This window comes from Equus asinus, unplaced genomic scaffold, assembly GCF_041296235.1.
Source record: "Equus asinus isolate D_3611 breed Donkey unplaced genomic scaffold, EquAss-T2T_v2 contig_197, whole genome shotgun sequence".
Taxonomy (NCBI): domain Eukaryota; kingdom Metazoa; phylum Chordata; class Mammalia; order Perissodactyla; family Equidae; genus Equus; species Equus asinus.
In genome coordinates, this window is record NW_027224846.1 from 118,469 (window position 1) to 139,070 (window position 20,602).

The 20,602-nt window shown below is 35.5% G+C and overlaps 1 pseudogene; it reads right to left on the bottom strand.

Annotated features, from left to right (window-relative positions):
- Positions 1 to 7,579: 7,579 nt before the first annotated feature.
- On the bottom strand, positions 7,580 to 8,657 carry LOC106846987 (olfactory receptor 2T8-like; annotated as a pseudogene).
- Between the last annotated feature and the right edge of the window lie 11,945 nt (positions 8,658 to 20,602).

Sequence of the window (20,602 nt, forward strand, 5' to 3'; positions counted from 1 at the left end):
TCTCTGATCCTATCCTGAGCTAATTACATTCAACTTTCTGTTTGGAGTTTTGCATTTTCTCCACCACACCCTTCCTCATAATGAACTCTATGCTGAAAATATTTTGCTATTGAGTAATTATTTATGTGTGTATGGCTATTCTGGGAGAAAGTGACATGTGACCTCTCGGGCACTTAGGGCTAGCTCAAGAAAGATCTTTTGTCAGATCTCTCTGAAATTTTAGACTTTCAAAGACTGCTTTTTTTTTTTTTTGAGGAAGATTAGTCCTGAGCTAACATCTGCTGCCATTCCTCCTCTTTTTTGCTGAGGAAGACTGGCCCTGAGCTAACATCCGTGCCCATCTTCCTCTATTTTATGTGTGGGATGCTTATCATGGCTTGATGAGATCCGAACCTGTGAACCACAGGCAGCTGAAGCGGAAAGTGGGAAATTAACCACTGCGCCACCTGGCTGGCCTCAAAAGACTGCTGTTTTAATTATGTAGGTAAGAACGAGGTATGCCTCCCTTCTGGAGCACCTAATTTACATGGACGTAGACATGCAATCTCACTTTTCAACACAGATTCAGAAATTCAGATAAGAAGACTTTGACACAAAATGTCTCACGTAATCTCACTCTGTAGTTCCAGGGAAAAGCACCCTCGTATCTAATGTACAGCCCAGATATAACGTTGACCATTTACACGGAGTCTTGCTTTTCATTGAGCCTCTACAAACCCACCATTCTTTAAATTTTACCTAAACTCCACCCTTTCCTCAAATATAGAACACTCTTATTTTGTTTAATGAGACACTGTCATTTCTGGCGCTTGTCGCCCTTGTCATTGCAGTAATTTGGTAAAGCTGCCTTTACTGGAATGGATGTGTCCCTAGTGGTCTTGAGCTGAGCTAGGACAGAACTAAAGGAAGAGTTCAAACACATGCAGTTTTTTTTCTCTTGCACAGTGCGTACCGGGTGGCAGCAGCTGGGAGTTTTCTGCCAAAATCCCAATGGTAACTGCTGGAAGATGCTCATGGGCTTTCGCAATAAGCTCCAGGCTGCACAAGTATGGGTGGCAGTCACTTCCAAAATTATATTTGAGTGGGTGCCATAAGGGCCCAAAGGCATTGGGAGAGCCGCCTTCTTTTATAATTCAGACATGGCCTACTTTTGTTCAATTCCTCACACAAATATAGCTTTCTTTCTGGTAGTGTTACAGGTGGGAGCTAGCAATATTCCCAGATGTGGAATATGTGTTCTCCAAAATCTTAGCAGAAGGAAGAAAATGACACATATCATAGCATAAATAAATGAAATAGAGACCAAGAAATAAAGAAAAAAAGTCGATAGCACTAAAGGTGGTTTCTTGAGGAGATAAAATTGACAAACTTTTAGCTACACTAAGAAAAAGTCTCACATTAGTAAAATAAGAAATTTAAGAGTAGTCATCACAACTGAAGATACAAAAATACTTAGGATCATAAAACACTTCTATGAATAACTATTATGCCAAAAAATCAGACCACCTTAAAGAAGTGGATGAATTCCTAGACACACAAAGCCTGCTAAGAATGAATTAGGAAGAAATAGGAAATCTGAACATATCAATAAGTAGCAAGGTGACTGAATCAGTAAACAAAAACCTCCCAGAACAGAAAAGTCCGGGATAGCTGTCTTCATTGGTGAATTCTACCAAACATTTAAAGAGTTAACATCAACCCTTCTCAAGCTCTTCCAAAAACTTGAAGGAGAGTGGAGATTCCCAAACTCATTTAAAAAGTCCAGGTTTACCTTGATACCAAAGCCAGATAACGACACAATAGACCAGTTTCTTTGATGAATATAGATGTAAAAAGTCTCAAGAAAGCAAACTGAACTCAAGAACATATCGAAAGGATCAGTTACTGTGATCAACTTGGGTTTATCCCTGGGATGCCAAGTGTCCAGAAACCTATCTTGAAATCATAGAACTTTACAATCTAAATGACAAAGAAATCCAAAACAGTCAGAAAACAACTAAAAAGATGGTGATAGTGAGCCCTTACCTATCAACATTACTTTAATGATAAATAGATTAAATTCTCCACTAAAAAAAAACATATAATGTGCAGTCAGCCTGGTGGCATTAAGCTCCTGTGCTCCACTTGGGTGGCCAGCAGTTTGCCGGTTCGGATCCCAGGTGCGGACCTACACACCACTTATCAAGCCATGCTGTGGCAGGAGTGCCACATATGAAGTAGAGGAAGACGGGGACAGATATTAGCTCAGGGCTAACCTTCCTCACAAAAACCAAAAACATAAAATGGCTGAATATATAAATAAAACAAAATTTAACGATATGCTGTGTACAAGAGACACAGTTTAGCTTTAAGGATACACAGAGACTGAAAGGGTAGGGACGCAAAAAGATATTTCAAGTAAATGGTAAGCAAAATAGAAGAAGTGTAGATATACTCATATCAGACCAATTAGATATTAAGCTAAACATTGCCAAAGAGATCAATAAGGTTATTATATAATGATAAAGAAGTGAATTCATCAAGAAGATATGAGCATCTAAATATATAAAGCAAACACTAACAAAACTAAATGGAGAAATAATCAGCAATATAATAATAGTAGAGGATTTCAATATCTGACTCTCATCAATGGAGAGACATGCTGATATAAAATCAATAAGCAAAGACTTGAACAACAGTCTAGAAAAATGTTCTAAAAGACTTACACAGAACATTTCATCCAACTACAGAAGAATATACATTTTTCACATATGTACTCAGAACATTCTCCAGAGTAAATCAAATAGACCAAAAAACAGATCTCCTCAAAGTCAAGAAGTTAGAAATTATATTAAGTATCTTTTCCAACCACAATAGTACGAAGCTAGAAATCAAAAAAAGCAGGAAAATAAGAAAATTTTAAAAAGTATGGAAATTAAACAACACATTCTTGAATAACTAAAAAAATCAAAGAAGAAATGAAAATGAAAATCACAAAAAAATATCTTGGGGGCAAATGCAAACACAGCTCACCAAAATTTATGGATTGCAGCAAAAGCAATACCAAGAGGCAAGTTTAAAAATATAAACACAAACATAAGAAAATATATCAAATAAACAAGATAACACTACTACTCAAGGAACTAGAAAAAGAAGCAAAAACTAAGATCAAAGTTCACAGAAGGAAGGACAGACATATTAAAAAGTAGAGCAGAAGTTAGTGAAATAGAAAATAGGAAAACAATTTAAAATATGAACAAAAGTAAGAGCTTTTTTAAATGATTAGCAGAAGTGACAAAACTTTAGCAAAACTAACATCCAAAAAATGGAGGACCCAAATAAATATAATTAGAAGACAAGACATTACAAATGATACCATTAAAATACAAAGATCAGGGCCTGGCCCCGTGGCCGAGTGGTTAAGTTCGCGCGCTCCGCTGCAGGCGGCCCAGTGTTTGGTTGGTCCGAATCCTGGGCGCGGACATGGCGCTGCTCATCAAACCACGCTGAGGCAGCGTCCCATATGCCACAACTAGAAGGACCCACAATGAAGAATATACACCTATGTACTGTGGGGCTTTGGGGAGAAAAAGGAAAAAATAAAATCTTTAAAAAGTACAAAGATCAAAAGAAACTATTATAAACAATTACACGCCAAGAAATTGGACAACACAGAAGAAATGGATAAATTCCTAGAAATGCATACCTACCAAAACAAAATCATAAAGAAACAGAAGATGTGAGCAGACTGATAATGACTAAGGAGCTAGAAGCTGTGATCAAACAGCGCAACAATGAAAAGACCAAGATCAGATTGTGTCACTGGTGAATTCTTCCTCACAAGTAAAGATGAATTAACATCAGTCCCTCTCGAAATTTTCCAAAAATTTGTAAAAGAAAGAAAACTGTCGAATTTATTTTACTCAGCTAGCACCACTATGACACTAAAGCCAGATAAGTACACTAAAAAATAAGTTCAGGCCAATGACTTTGACAAATATAGTTGCAAAAATTCTCAGCAAAATACTACCAAGCTGAACTCGGTAGCACACTTAAAGGATCACACATCACTATGAGGTGGCACTTGTCTCTGGGATACAAAAATGGCTCAACATACGCAAATCAACAAGTGTGATACACCGCATTTGTAAAATAAAGGGTAAAAATCTTATTCTTCTTTCAATGATGCAGAAAAATTACTTGAAAAATTTATCCTTCTTTTATAATAAAAGCTCTCAACTAATTGTGTAAAGAAATAATGTACTTGAACATAATAAAGTTCATATATGTAAGGTCCGTGATTAACATCAGACCCAATAGTGAAAGTTTGAGAGCTTTTCATCTAAATCATGAACAAGTGAAAGATGCACATCTTCATCACTCGATTTCAAGATAGTATTGGAAGTCCTAGCCAGAGCAATTCATTGAGAAAAAGAAATAAAGACACCAAAATCTGAAAGTTAAAGTAAATTTTTTTCTGTTTGGAGGTAACATAATTTTATGGATGAAAATCTTAAAGACTCAACCAAGAAATCCTTAGCATAATTCAATTCAGTAAAGCTGTTGGGTGCAAAATCAATCAAATTAAATTAGTCAATTTTATTTCTTTGCACTAACACCAAAATATATGATAAAGGTATTTAAAAAACCAATTTTATTTATAATACCATCAAGAAAATACTTAGGAATAAATTCAAGCAAAGCGGGGAGTCTATACACTATAAAGTATAAGAAAAAATTTGAAGAAGACACAAACAAATGGAAAAACATCCCATAATGATGGATCAGTGAGTTAATATTAAAATGTCAATACTTATCTAAAGCCATCTATATATTCAATGCAATCACTATCAAAATTCCAAGAGCATTTTTCAGAGAAATAGAAAAAATATCTCACAGTTTGTATGGGGATCACAAAAGATGCTGAATATTCAAAGCAATCTTGAGAAAAAATAGCATAGCTGGGAGCAACGGAAATCATTTCTTGATTTTACACAATATTACAAAGCTATGCTAATCAAAACTAGATGGTACTGATATAAAAATAAACATATACAACAATGGAACAGAATTGAGAGCCAAGATACAGACTCATGCATATATGGTCCAGTAATATTTGACAAAGGAGCTAAGCATGCTTAATGAGAAAAGGATTTTCTCTTCAATAAACAGTATTTGAACTACTGGATATTCACACACAATTAAATAAAATTGGACACCTATCTTACACCACTCACAAAAATTAACTGGAAATGGATGAAATAATTTAATGGAACACCTGAAACCATAAAACTCTCAGACGACAAGGTCTTAGAAGACCTCAATGTAGGTTTTGACATTGATATTTTTGGACATGACATGAAAAGTACAAGCAGAAAAAGCAAAAATCAACAAATAGGATGGCATTAAACTAAAAGCCTTCTTTACAATAAAATACTCAACAAAATGAAAAGCCAACATACTAAACATATAAAATATTTTCAAATTATGTGATGAGAGGTTAATATCCAAAATGCATATGGAACTCCTACAACTTAATAGCAAAAATACAAACAACCTGGTTGAAAAAATGGACAAAGGACCTGGATAGACATTATTCCAATAAAGACTTACAGATGACCAAAAAATACATGAGAAGATGCTTAATGTCACTAATCACCAGGGAAAAGCATATCAAAACCACAATGGGTTCACCTCACATCCGTAAGAATGACAATCATGAAAAAGACCAGAGATAACAATGTTGCTGAGGGTGTGAAGAAAAGGGAGTCTTGTGCACTGTTGTTGGTAATGTAAATTGGTATAGCTTCTATGGAAAACTGTATGGAGATTCTTCAAATAATTAAAAATAGAACTACCATATGATCCAACAACCCAACTTATGGGTATATAGCCAAATAAAATGAAATCAGAATCTCAAAGAGATATCTGTACATCCATGTTCATTGTAGCATTATTCACAATAGAAAACACCTGCAAACAACTTGTTTCATATGTATATATGTATTAAGTATATGTGTGTGTATACACACACACACACACACACACACACAATGGAATATTACTAAGCCACAATAAAGAAGGAAACCCAGGCATTTGTGACACACAGATTGACTTTGTAGGTACTATGCTAAATGGAAAATCAGAGTAAGAAAAATACTATATGATCTCACTTACATGTGGAATCTCAAAAAGCAATATGGATGAATCTCCAAAATATAGTATTGAGTGAAAGAAGCATGGCAAAATTAATTATATGTTCAAATAATGATTAGCTTCTTGGAGTTTTTGATTAGGAAAAAGCAAAAGGAAGACTCCAAGAGTACTAGAAATATGAAATATTCTAAATCTTGATCTTTGTTGTAGTTACATAAGCATATATATAGGTAAAATTTGTAACCTGTATGCTTGAGATTTGTATTAACTGCATTAACTAAAAACTGTATCAGCTGTAAGTAAATAATGCCTTGAAGATGATATGTTCAAGGTAACTCCCCACTTCAAGTTTTCTTACTGTTCCTGATTTTGCACATACAGCTTCTGCATGATGTTCCTCTGTTTTTAGACATCGATGGAAAACACATCAGTAGTGCCTTTTGAAAATTTTCTACAGAAACATTTATTTAGAAGCTAAGGGTAAAATCTCTGAAAAACAATCAAAAAAATAAAGAGACAGACATAGAATTTCCAAAACTATTTTGAAATTTTCTTTTTAATTTTGATTTCATATTTAATTTAACTGTCATCAGATAACAGGTCTATATTATTTCCCTGAAATGTATTGTTATTTTTGGTGCCCATATTTTGCATGATAAATAATTCTAGTTATCTGGACATTTGCAGATGTGAGGTGATCCACATAACAGACGGCTGACTTACTCAGGTTTGCTCACTCACTATCATCATGTGTTCTATTAAGACTAAGCATGTTTATGTGTCTGAATTCATATCCATGGACCCCATGAGCATCATGAATCAACATAACATTTAAGCATCATGGACACAATTAATTTCAAGAGAGAATTTAGTCATGGTGTACTTTAAAACAGATTGGCCATTGCAATTACAACTAGAGCCTGGGGAAAGATATACATTACTTAAACAAAAAGTTACATGAATTAAAATGGCTTGCCTTCAAGATCCAGATAAAACAGATTGTGAAAGACTGCTTACAAAAACAGTGAAAATATAACATGCACAGATCAAAGACATAGAACATAGTGTTTAAAATAAATTCCTGGACAGAAATCAATATACCAACTTAAAGGACAAGTTTGGGAGTCACATTTTAACACTTATTTGCTGCGTGATACTGAGAACAATATTAGTTTCCCATGCCTCCATTTTCTCACTTAGAAGATGGGTGTCAAAGTACTTATATCATATAGTTGTTAATAGGATGCAAAGTAATGTATAAAAATTGCTTGGTGTGGAGCATAGCAAATAGTAAGTGCTCAAAAAATAGCCTCTCTTAGTATGGTAGTCTCACGTAATTCTTAACAACTTCCTATTATACTGATCAAAGAATTTAACTTTCTCTTCAAGCCTTATTAAAGGAGAGAGAATTACCATATGTTTAAATGTTAACGACTTCAGGAAATTAGACTCGTTTAGCATTGAATAATTTGAAGAATGAGACTAAGTTTGCTGTCATTTTAAATTTACACATTTCCCCAGCCACCTTTCTCAGGGCCCCCTTGACCTCGCTGTTCCTCAGACTGTAGATGAGGGGGTTCAGCACAGGGGTGAAGACAGTGTAGCATGCTGACACGACCTTATCAAGGTCAGCTGACCTGTAGGATTTGGGTCTCATGTAGGTGGAAATGGCAGCTCCATTAAAGAGTCCCACCACAGCCAAATGTGAGGAGCAGGTGACAAAAGCCTTCTTGCAGGCTTCTCTAGAATGCATCTGGAGAACAGCTGCGACGATAAAACTGTAGGAGGTCAGGATGAGGGAAAAGGGGACCAGAAGCATTAACACACAGCAGATGTACATTACATTTTCGAAGACTGATGTGTCAGCAGAAGCCAAACGCACCAGCATGGGGGCCTCACAGAACAAATGGTCGATCTCACGTGCACCGCAAAATGGGAAGCTCAGGGTAGCAGCAGCCTGCATGAGCCCATCAGCTGCCCCCAGGAACCAAGACCCCAAAGTCATTCTCAGGCATAATTGCTGGCTCATGAGGACAGGATATCTCAGTGGATGGCAAACAGCCACGTAGCGGTCATAGGACATGGCTCTAAAAGGAAACTCTCGCCGCCACCCAGTGTGAGTGAAAAAAGAGCCGCAGCACACAACCAGCAGGGGAGATGGACTTCTTGCCAGTCAAGTAGTCAGCAGCCATTTTGGAAATGATCGTGGCAACCAGCATCACATCCATGAGGGAGAGTTGGCTCAGTAGGAAATGCATGGGTGTGTGGAGCCGGGGGTCCCAGTAAATCAGGAGAAGCATGACGACATTGCCCATAAGAGAAGCAATGGCCGTTGTCAGCACCACCATGAAGAGAAAGAGGTGGGGTCTTGTATGTTTAAAGAGTCCTAGAAGAATGAAGTCTGATGTTGTGTTTCTCTTCTCCACGATTTCTTCTGGTGTGATTCTGCAAATGGAAAAATAGAGAAGGAAGGGACTTTCATCATCTACAAACCTTAGTTTGGCTTCATAACTTCTGCACATGTGCTGGATATGGAATCCAAGGTCCTGACTCAAAGCCCTACATCCCAGTTAAGATGGTTCTGCTTGACCTGTTATTCCACTTCTCTGTAACTCAGCCTTTCACTGTTTTAAATAACGTTAGTCTATGTATTTCACACAATGATATATTGGTTGGTTGGTATAATAGATCAAAATGAATCAAAAGTAGAAAAAAGCTTTCAAAGATTATAGAATTGTAAGTAGTTAATTTGGCTGTTTTTTATATTATTTAATAATTATTATTATTGTGCTTTTCTTATGTGTACTGAAACCAAAATTTAACCAAGTTAGAAAATAAACACTTATTTAAACATTTGCTATTTATATTTCTTTGAGTCTTAGATGAATTCTTTTCAAATTTTGGAAATTTTAACATACTCAAATTAGTTATTTTTTTAAGAAACAAAAAATTACAGCTATTTCACTGTGGGTTACAAGGGCCACAGAAGGGAACAGATGAGTATAACAAAGTTTCCCCACTGAAGGAACATAATATCCCCAATAATTGATGAAAATGTTACTTCCTCTCATTAAATAACTATTTTTATTACCTGATTTTAAAGTGCGGCTATGCTAGTTCATCACTCTCTGCTCTGAAACCTTCAGTCTGTTTCCATCACACTTGGAATAAAATGCACATTTCTTTCCCCAGCTTACTAGGACTTGGAGCCATGCCCTACGCATCGTTTCACGACACAATGTACCGTCATGGAGGCTTGCAACGATCAGGTGAGTATGAAAGGCAAGCATGAGAGGACCTTTGATGAGAGTAAATGCTTGGAGAGCATAGCAATAACTATAACAACGAGTAAGGTGATTAAAAAGAAAAGGAAGCAGTTTTAAAACAACCATATTACATGAAGCATAATTATTAGTCACAGGTGAAGTATAAATATATCTGAGAGGAAAAATATTTTAAAAATGCTTAAATTACATATTTGGCCTATCTTCTGAGGATGGTTGTTTAATATTTAACAAAACAGATCTATTTTCTTTGGAGACACAAACAAAATGACTGAGCCCACAGAAATGAGCATGGCTTTATGAGGAAGGGTTCACAGATTGAGAGCTGCTATACACTGAACATAAGTAAGATTTTTTAGTGTTTGACATCGTTTAAACTCCATACTAAGAACAAAACTTGTAAATTCATGAAGAGCAGAAGAGCATATAGGTGCATGGAGCCAACTCTCCTCTTTTATTAGCAGAAAAATGCACAAATTTGCCAATTTTGTTTATGGACAGGTTTGCAGACCTCTTTATTTCTGACATGGACAGTCCAAAAATATTTCATCCGAAGCCTTAGAGACACAATACCCTCTGAGCCTGTTTTCTGGAATTGTCTGGTAATTGATTGGTAATTGTTTACTACAGAGACAGAGATAGTGATGATGCTTTATAACCCGAAGGGTTTGATTTTGTGAATACTCTAATACTATAAAAATTAGGCGGCAGACAGAGCCCATGTCTTGCAGAGCCATTTAACACATAGGCAGTCTCTTTAAGAGACCTATGGAAAGTCAGTGCTAATGGCTCATTAAAGTGCTACCTCCACCACGTCAGCATTCACGTTTGAACGGATACAACAACACACAGGAACACCAGCACCTTTGCGATGGCTTGTTTAACCACTGATACCAGACACATAAGCAGTCTACCTAATCGAGGCCTTGCCAAGCCTTAGTGATTTGCACTACCTCCTATCTAGTGCATTCAGCTCCTTGTTTTGTACACTATTTAAGATATCTTTCTCCTCTTATAGCCACAGACCGTGATTCCTTGCCTGCAGGCTCTCTCAGCCTCCATTATAACTTTAAACCACCCTCAGACTGATCATATTGATGTGGGGATGTATGGATAAAGAACTCTGGGCTCAAGATACAGAACTCCTGGTTTGAGAATCATTTTCTATATATGTGATGAGGAGTCAGTTACTTAACCTTGCTGCATTTATATGTTTTAAATTACAAAGCTTCTTAACAGATTACTAAAATAATTAAGATATTTTGTGCATGAATGAATTTTGAAGTAATTTCCAAAGTCATTTTGCACATTGAAACAAAATTATTAATTTCAATTTTATTTGTTGGTCTATATCATTAGTTGCTATTTTTCCCACATAAACAATAGCTAGAAAGCCATGGCACAAAATGTCAATTTGATCATTTAACTGAATGCTCTGGAAATGTGAAGATGAAATAGATAGATGATAGAGAGATACACACATGGACACACACACACACGCACGTGTGTGTCTAAATAAATAATAAATTTGGAACCATGACTCTTTAAAACAAAAGTGTAGTAAATAAATAAGTAACTCTGTAATATCTTCCTCTATTGTGAAAAATTGTGATGTATGGTATTTTAGTAAATTAGGCTTTGCAACATACTATAATAGATAATTTAATAGGAAGGTCAATATAAAGGTATTACTTAATTTCTTGTACATAACTAATGCAGCTTGATCTTTTTCACTAAATATCATACAAAGAATTTTTAATAAAGAATTTATTGGCTTTATGGATATATAAATGCATTCACTTGCTAAGTGAAACATTTAGCCTTTAACTAAAAGTCCATATTAACTCAGCAAATTATGAGAATATTATAAGTATTTCTTCTTTACATGAATTGTGGACCAAATTAATGTTAGGCTATTAAATAAGGTGACTGAAATTGAGTGCAGTCTTTTTTTTAAATGTGCGTATATATTTTCGTGAAGTGAGAGAAATACTTCCCCTCCAGGAATAGGTTATGGATAGTTTTCCAGGTATACATGTACACATCCTTCAGAGAAAGAAAAGGAAACTGTTCTTCATTATTCTTAAAGTAACAAAATAGTTTGCCCCCAGAATTTCTCTTATTTATTCTAGGCCCTTTATTTAGAGAATGTTTGAGGAATTCTGTGTCTATTAATCCCAAAATCACGCCCTTTCTGAAGCTCGTAGGGAAATTGATTACAGTCTCCTTCTCCACATTGCACTGACTTGTAAGCTCTAGTAGAGATCATCGTCATAAACTGTTGGAGTTTCCTTCCACAATCTCCTTTTCTCTTCCTTCTGCCATTCTGCCCTCAACAAAGAAAGTGCCTCTATGTCCAGAAGATATTGATATAACATGGTTAATTTCTTGAAACAGCCACACAGTTCATTGAAACAATCCACTATCATGAGCTCAGTAATTTGAATGAATTGATTGCTTATTCAAGAAGATCTATTAGCCTACTGGTTTTGGGTGGACCAGCCCACAACTTACGTCTTCAGAATATATGTGGACAATGGGGAGACTTTTATTTTGTATCATTTGTGAATAAAGTCTTACAAAGTTTACTCTGCAACTCAAAATTCAGATGTGGCATACTAAACACTTCATAAATATGAATCACCTGAAATTACTTACTAATATAAAGGGAAAATAATTCTCAAATTAGACTCACCTCTATGGTAGACAGTCAGAATCCCTGAGACATGGACGTGGTAGTGGATCTTTCTAATAGGTTGACTACAAATCTTTGCTTACATCAGTGTTGAGGGTACCTCTTCCTCCTCCTGGCCTCAGGCCATACTTATTTGGAAGTCCTACGTGACCGCTTAAAGTTTCGTACACAACACAAGACCTTCCCCGGGGCAACGACACCTTCGAAGGCAAGTCACCTTTTTCAGGGGAACACAGATTTAACGGTTTCTCAAGAGTAAGTGGTGCAATGAACTAATTAAACACCCAGGTTTTACTAAAGGCAAAATAACCCTGAATGGGAAGGTGAAGAGAGGTGGAACTGTGAGGACGACAGCGAGTGCAAGGACTTTTCAAAGGCAAAAACAGGAGCTCCACTCCTTGAACTGAACAAATGTGCCTTAATTGCCTGAAATATAGATTGTTCCTTTTTCTGTTTGATGAGAATAATAATAGATTTCATTTATCAAGCATTTCTACATGCTGGCAAATATGCTCAGCATTTTACATATATTTCATCTTTAAAACAGCCATTTGATCTATGAACGTCTGCATTCGACCAGAATGCAGTGTTAACATTTTTAAACAACATACCTATATTTAACTGTCCTGAGGTAGCAGAGTAGAGGAATTTATGTTTAAATCACCTCATATTTGTGGTTCTAAAACTTTAGGGAACATTTGAATCACTCAAAGGGAGCCTTAGTTACACGTTGAGAACTGTGTCCTTAAATTAGTCATGTAAAGTTGAATTTTGACTCCTCTATCCTTAACTGGTCTCCATTGCTTTGATAGCCTCTAAACCCATTGATTTCCAATTTTGTGTGTTTTTTTAAATCCTTTTTCTATTTCTTATGCATTTCCTGGTCTTGGATTAGCATTATGAGTGAGCTTCATGCTCCTCTTCTGTAAAATATGCATAATAACATTGCTTAGTCTGTAGGATTATTAGAAAGATTAAACAAAATATTTGTAAATTACTTGGAAGAATATCTGGCCCTTTGTAAATCATGTATCAATATTCATTGTTATCCTCATCGATTGTTTCCAATGGGGAAAAAATGCATGTTGAAAGCAGGGCTTATGTTGATTCTGGCCCAAGTGTTATGAAATATTATCTAAAAAAGAAAATAAGCAAAGAGAGAGAAGTCTGCCCTTTTAATGTTATACATGGACGTTGTATAACAGGACGGCTCAAAGATTATTTAGTTCTCGGGGTGAAAACAACTGTGTTTGACTTACTATTTACTAATAATCAGGGCCCAGAATCTGTGACACTGCAGATTAATGTGTATGCAATGTATGCAATGTATCTGTAATGTGTCCAGTACAGACGCAAATAATTTATGTCCAGTAATGAAATAAGAAATCAACCAATTTTACATAGGTAAAAACAAAAACTCAAGCAATGAGAAGATTTTCATCTCCTGACGCCAAATGTGTGGTGCCTTTTCCAATACCACTTTTCCAACATTCTGACATCAACTGGATAGCCTACAATTTAGTAAATTCTGATACTACCTGGAGTCTGTACAGACTCCACAGACTTAAGGGCTCACTCGCACAAGACTGCCTCCGTTAGTTGCTAGTCATAAGTATCAGGTTTTCTGGTAACCCACCCTTCTGTCCAACTTGGCTACAAAGTGTTCCCATGACCCCTTCCTCGGGTTCTATAATTTTCTAGAGTGACTTACAAAAAGCAGAGCAACGCTATTATAATGATTACAGCTTATTATAAAGGATAAAAATGTACAGTCAAATAAAGTGGTCCATGGGTGAGTTTCAGGAGGGTCTTGAGTGCAGGAGCTTCTATCCCTGTGCAATTGAGTTGCACTGTCCTCCTGGTATGTGTTTGTGAGCTCAGAAGCTCTCTGAATCCTGTCTTTGAGGAGTTTTGTGGAGGTTTAGTTACATAGGCATGCTGATAGCTATTGGTGATTAAGTAAATTTCCAGTCTTTCTCTCTTCCCTAGAGATTGGGGAATGGAACTAAAGGTTCCAAACTTCCAATCACGGCTTGGTGTTCTGGCTACCGGCTCCCATCCTCAAGCTATCTAGGGGCCCACCAAGAGTCTCCTCATCAGAACCAAAAGCAGCCCTATCCCACTTCCACTCTGGAAATTCCAAGGTTTTTAGGAGTTCTGTGCCAGGAACCTAAGACAAAGACCAATTATTTCTATGTTGTAAAACAAAAAACAGAAGTAAAAATAAAAAATAGTGTTTATTTCAGTGTGGTCTTCTCACAGGTCTATAAAAAGCCCTGTTAAACTCAAATGCTCTTTGCACCACTTCTGACACCTTCTTTTTCCCCGCTTGGATAAGTTAAACAAACTTTGAATAGACATTCATTTATTTCCTATTTTTGTGAGCATTACGTATTTGACTTTGTGAAAATCAAACTTTTGCACAAGATTCATCTGATTATGTCTCAAATTTGATCACATCAAAGGGAATCTGGTAAGAGAGTAAGGAACTATTACATAGGCCTTGTAAGCATACAACTCACTTTCCCATATTCCTCATATGGAACCCTGGTACCATCTGACCCTCTTTCACCTCAGGTGTCAGAAAAAACATTTGGAACATGAGACACCACTGTGTAGAATACAACCAACATCTGAAAAGCACTGGAAATTGAGTTAGCAACGTCAAAGAATGCGGTTTGCTGGTTAAGGTTGCCGGACCCCAGAGCGGGCAATACATGAAGACATTTTGACCTGTTCATTGTCTGAACCCAACTGGGAAAGCATGGTGAGAACTTGGTCTTAAAAGCTGAAATTGGCCTGAACGAGACGAAAGGAAAGATGAGGCACAGGAAAAATACTCTTCTAAGATCTGTTGACAGCCTGTAGGCAACCTACATGAGCTCTCCAAAACAAGATGACCCACTGACCGAATAAGCAGATGTCAAAACACAGACAGGGAAAAAATTAAGTAATTAAGGGACCAGTGACCCATGAAATAACTTACATTTAGGTGTGAGCACACTCCTTTGAGGGTGCTCAAAGATGGTTGAGTGGCCCTTGGCTGTGTCAATGGATAAAAGTGAGAGGGAAACATTAATGGTCAGTGGTCTTTGCTGCCAAACACAACACACATATAAGATGCTCCAAACTGTCAACAGAAAGCACTGTGAGTACCGGTGCTCACAGATACATCTGGAGGATTGAGAATCTCTAATTTTAGCGTTTATCCATCTAAAAGTAAACAAGTTATGTGAGGTGTATGAAATTATGTATTGTTTTATATCCGTTCCAAAGCTTGAAATTGACAAACTTCCAGTTTTACGAATCTCTTGACCATGGAGGAAATCATATTTTACATATAACTTGCATTTGCTGGATTTCTAATGAGGTTAAATATCATTTCATTCACTCAATTGAAAATCATGGTTTCTTTTATTTTAAACTATTCTTGCCATTTACCCATTTTTTCTTCTGAGATTTGAGACTATTTATTCGTAAGTATTCCTTATATGCTGATCATTTATTAATTACAAATGCTACCTATTTTTTCCTAGGTTATGATGGTTATTTATTGTTTTAAGTTTGTTTTTAATTGTTTAATAAAAATTATATACTTTTCAGATGTAAAAGATGCTTTTATATACATATACATAGTGAAATGACTATGATTATCTAATTAAGATATCATCTCCTCACATAGTTAAAATTTTTTTATAGTTACCACTTTTTGTGAGCTGAGAGCATCTGAAATCTACTCTTTTAGCAAGTTTCCAGTATTGAATACAGTATTATTGACTATAATCATCATACCTTGCATTAGCTATCTAGAGTTATTTATCCTACATAACAGCAATTTTATACCCTTTGACCAACATTTCCCCGTTTCCCCCAACTTCCCACCACTAGTAACCACCATTCTATGTATTTAACTTTTTAAAATTCCACATCTGCATGAATTATTTAAGCTTTGTTTTTCTGCGTCTGGTTAATTTCACTTAGCATAATGTCCTCCAAGTTTATCCCTGTTGTTGCAAATGGAAGGATCTCCTTCTATTTAAATGATGGAGATATATATCTCAAAATTTCTTTATCCCTTCATTTGTCAACAGGCTTTAGTTTGTTGCCAACCTTGGCTATTGGGAATAACGCTGCAATAAACATGGGAATATGGATATCTCTTTGAGGTGTTGATTTTTTACTTTGGTTATGTACCCAGAAATAAAGAGTGCAGGACCATCTGGTAATCCTATTTTTCAATTTTTGAGAAAGTTTCATACTGTTTTCTGTAGTGGCTATACCAATTCTCAACTTCATATGGAAACACAAAAGATCCTGAATAGCTAAAATAAGCTTGAGAAATAAGAAGCGAGTTGGAGGCATCACATTTTCTGATTTAAATTGTATTACAATGTTATATTAATAAAAACAGGATGGTACTGGAATAAAAACAGATACATAGACTATTAAAACAAAGTAGAGACGCCAAGAATAAACCAAAGCATAAATGGTCAACTTAAATTTCCACAGGGCACCAAGAACACACAATGGGGAAAGGATAGTTTCTTCAATATATGGTGTTGGGAAAACTGGATATCCAGATGCAAAAGAATTAAATTTAAATCTTATCTTACACCATACAAAAAATCAACTAAAAGTGGAGTAAATATTTAAATATTAGACCTTAACTATAAATTTGTAGAAGAAAACATGAGGAGAATGACTCCTTGATATTGGTCTGAGCTTGACTTTTTGGATATCACACCAAAAGATTAGGCTACAAAAGCAAAAATAGACAAGTATGACTTCATCAAACTAAAGAATTTCTGCACAGCAAAGTAAGAAATCAAGAAAATGGATAAGCAACCTATAGGTTGGGTGAAACTGTTTGCATATATCTGATAGGAATTGATATACAAATATATAAGGAACTCAGACAATTCAATGGCAGAAAAACATACAAACCAATTAAAACATTGATCGAGGACTTGGATAGACAATTTTCCAAAGAAGAAATAAAAGTAGCCAATGGGTATATGAAAAGGTGCTCAACGTTTACTAATCATCAGGGAAATAAACATCAAAATCACAGTGAGATATCACCTCACAGCGGTTAGAATGGCTAGCATCAAAAAATAAAAGATAACAAATGCTGGCAAAGATGTGGAGAAAAGGGAACCAAGTCTTGTGCATCGGTGGTGGGAATGTAACTACGGCTTTCATGTCATAATCTTTGCACTGCTTTTTGACAAGGTAAAATTATTAATAAAAATGCATTTCTCAATTGTTTCTTTTGTGGTTTGAGCTTCTATCTTCTAAAAATTCAATCTTTTCTCTGTGACTATGAGATTATCTCCTCTAATGTCTCCTAAAATTTACTATGAATTCAATTAGAGTATAGTGCTTTGTTCTTATTTTTTATCATTTTCAAGTAAATTTTCTGAAACTTTTGTTCAGTTAGGGAATTTGAAAATTTATCTAAAAGATTTATGTCTTCTTATTTTACATAAATTTATTTTTATTCCCTTTAGGATTTCAATTTATACTATTATGTTCTTCAATAATAATGCATACTGACTTCTAGTCTTTGTACAATTTTTCTCCTCTTTTTGCTTTTGGGTTAGATTTAAACTGAAATGCAAATGTGAATAGAAGTGAAGATAGCAGATATTATTTTCTTGTTTCTCTTATTAAGGAGAGTTTATGGAAACTTTCAATATTTAATGACTCATTTTATCTAAAAGTTTTTGAAGTTTATTCTCTTTTTTTAATGTAAATTATGTCTGTCTTTAGTCTCTGGTCATTTGAAGAGTGTTTCCTTTGTGCTCATGTAGCACAGCTTCAATCAAATATACCTTGGCTTCGATTATTTTTACCTTACATTCTTGGGATAAAATATATTGTAATTTCTTAATGTGAGGACTCATATCGTTTATTATTTGTAGCCATTGGCTTTTTGAACATTTTCTTTTATATGTTAAAGAAAGGGCAGAATTATTTTGCATTTTTGAAATATGTGAACATATGTATGCCATTTTAATACATATTTAAACCACTCTAGTTTCCATTATTTTATTATTTTCATTATCAACAATGTCAGCATGCATTATGCACTTCCCATCTATAAAGGTACATTCTGATTTGAATGATACTGATGTCATGCTGTGGTTCTGTGGGCATCTGTGTGAAACTGGGTAAAGAGTGGGGAATTGTTTCAGGTTGTTGTCATTGAAATTGCAGAAAAAACCTGTAAGATTAGTCTGCAAAACATTTGAATATGTAGAATCCAGGATGTTCATACTTATATTTGGAGTGAACAATTAGTTCTTCGTCAAGATAAGAAAATCTGAACTGAGATGTTGAAGGTTAAATGACTTAATCAAACTCACAAAATAACTGATGGCAAGCCTTTGTCCATGAGGACTGTAGGTTTCTGTAGACTTTTGATCACAAGCTTTATTATAGGAATATTTGTATAGCCTTCCTGAAGTGTCTTATTGTAACGTAGTAAAGAAAGGAAGCTTTAGTATGTAAGAAGATGCTTCCAAAACTAAATGGAAAGAATAAATAAATACACCTCTAAGCACCTCTCCAAGTTGAATTTACACAAAGGCCAAGGGAAATCAAGTAAAAAACTGAGTAAAATTCCACAAATAATGAGGATCCCTTGGAATTATGCTAACATTTCACATTTACTATATAACTTCTAAGGGCTTTAGAAGCTTTAAGACATTTAAAACATTATACCAACCATATGAGTAAGTACTGTTATGGGTATGGTTCTCATTCTGCAGCTGTAGGAACTGAGGCACAACGAGGTTTGTAAGTACTTATTCTGAAATCTTCCCCTTGCTAACAGATGGACCCTTGATTCATACCTGTGCTGTCTGAGGCCAAGTGTCTGCTCTGCTGGGGCTCACTGTCCTGCAGGTGTTTAGTGGAAGTTTCTATCCAAACATTGTTTTTAAGGAGTAAGAACATAAATAGTGCTTTTCAACAGATTTCCGCTAATTGATGGTTGAGAGAATTCACTTCTGGTATCTTTGGGTGGTATGCCTGTATTTTGCATTGGAAGTTGTAACTTCTAATTGAAGATGGTAAATTTTATGGCTTCTTTTTTTAAAACTATTAAAATAATTCATTTGGAAAAGATAAAGTGGAAATAGACTGTAATTTTACTAGGCATTTCATTTGAAATTAAAATTTAATCAGAAATATTTGTTAAAAATTGATTTATATGAAACAGAAAATAAAGATAAATTAGATTAGATACCTTATGGCATGTGTTTATCTAAGGTATAGAAATTGCACAGTGATGTCTTTCTTTGATGATGTTCAAAAAAAAAAAAAAACCGCTATAAAACAGGAGTCAGATTCCTGGCTGTGTAACATGATAGATACAGTAATTCTTACTACAAGCCCAGAAATGAGCACAGTGATATTGCCACCGTCTCATGGCAAACTTGAAGTTGTGAAACATTTATATGTATTTTATAAATTATATAACACTTTTAATATAAATTAAGACAAACATTGAAATTTTATGTCCGTACCTGAAAATTGGGAGTCAAAAATAGAGAAATAAAACACTATATGAATACTATTTTTGATTCAAGATTTCAGTACTCGTTAAAATACAAGGAAACGAGATGTCCCTGGCTGAGCAAAAGAAAACATATCGGCCTGAGTTAGTCAGAGTTTCCATCCATAGGCTGTGGGTATATGTGTGCATATATCTACTTAGTGGAGTATATATATACATATACACGATTTATTATTTATTTCAAGGAATTGGCTCACACAGTGATGGAGGCTGAAAAGGCCCAGGATCTGCAGGAGGCAAGCTGAGACCCAGGAGAGACGCTGCTGTGGTTCCAGTCAGAAAGCTGGCAGGTGGAAGACCCAGGCAGAGCTGATTTTTCAGTTTGAGTCTGGAAGGCAGGAAAAAATGATGTCCCAGCTTCAAAGCAGTCAGGCAGAAGAAATTCTCTCTTATGCAGCCTTTTGTTTTCATTCGGGCCTTCAGCTGATTGGATGAGACTTACCCAGATTAGGGAAGGCACTAGGTTTTACTCAGACTACAGACTGAAATATTAATTTCTTCCAGAAACACACTCAGAATAATATTGACCAAATATCTTGGCCCTGATGAATAAATGACAAGATAAATTAATATTGAGGTATATGAGGAAGCCATTTGGTTTAAAACTAAGTCAGCCTGACCGTGTTTTCCCAGAAAGGCCTCACGTGGGCTGCCAAACATGCATTGTACATACGCTTTAAACTTTTACAATATTGCAAAGCAAAGAATGGTGCCTTTAAAAATACGGGTGTATGCTCTCTCCCATATCAGCATTTCTTTAAATATAAGCATTTCTTCCTAGAAACTAAGGGTCAAACTGACCTACTGTGTTTATCTTGTGGCCACTGACCTGCTGTGCTAGTAAAGCATCTTGCAACTGTAGTAAAAGGAGATATCCCTGCCCTGTGTTCCTTGTTCGAATATGCT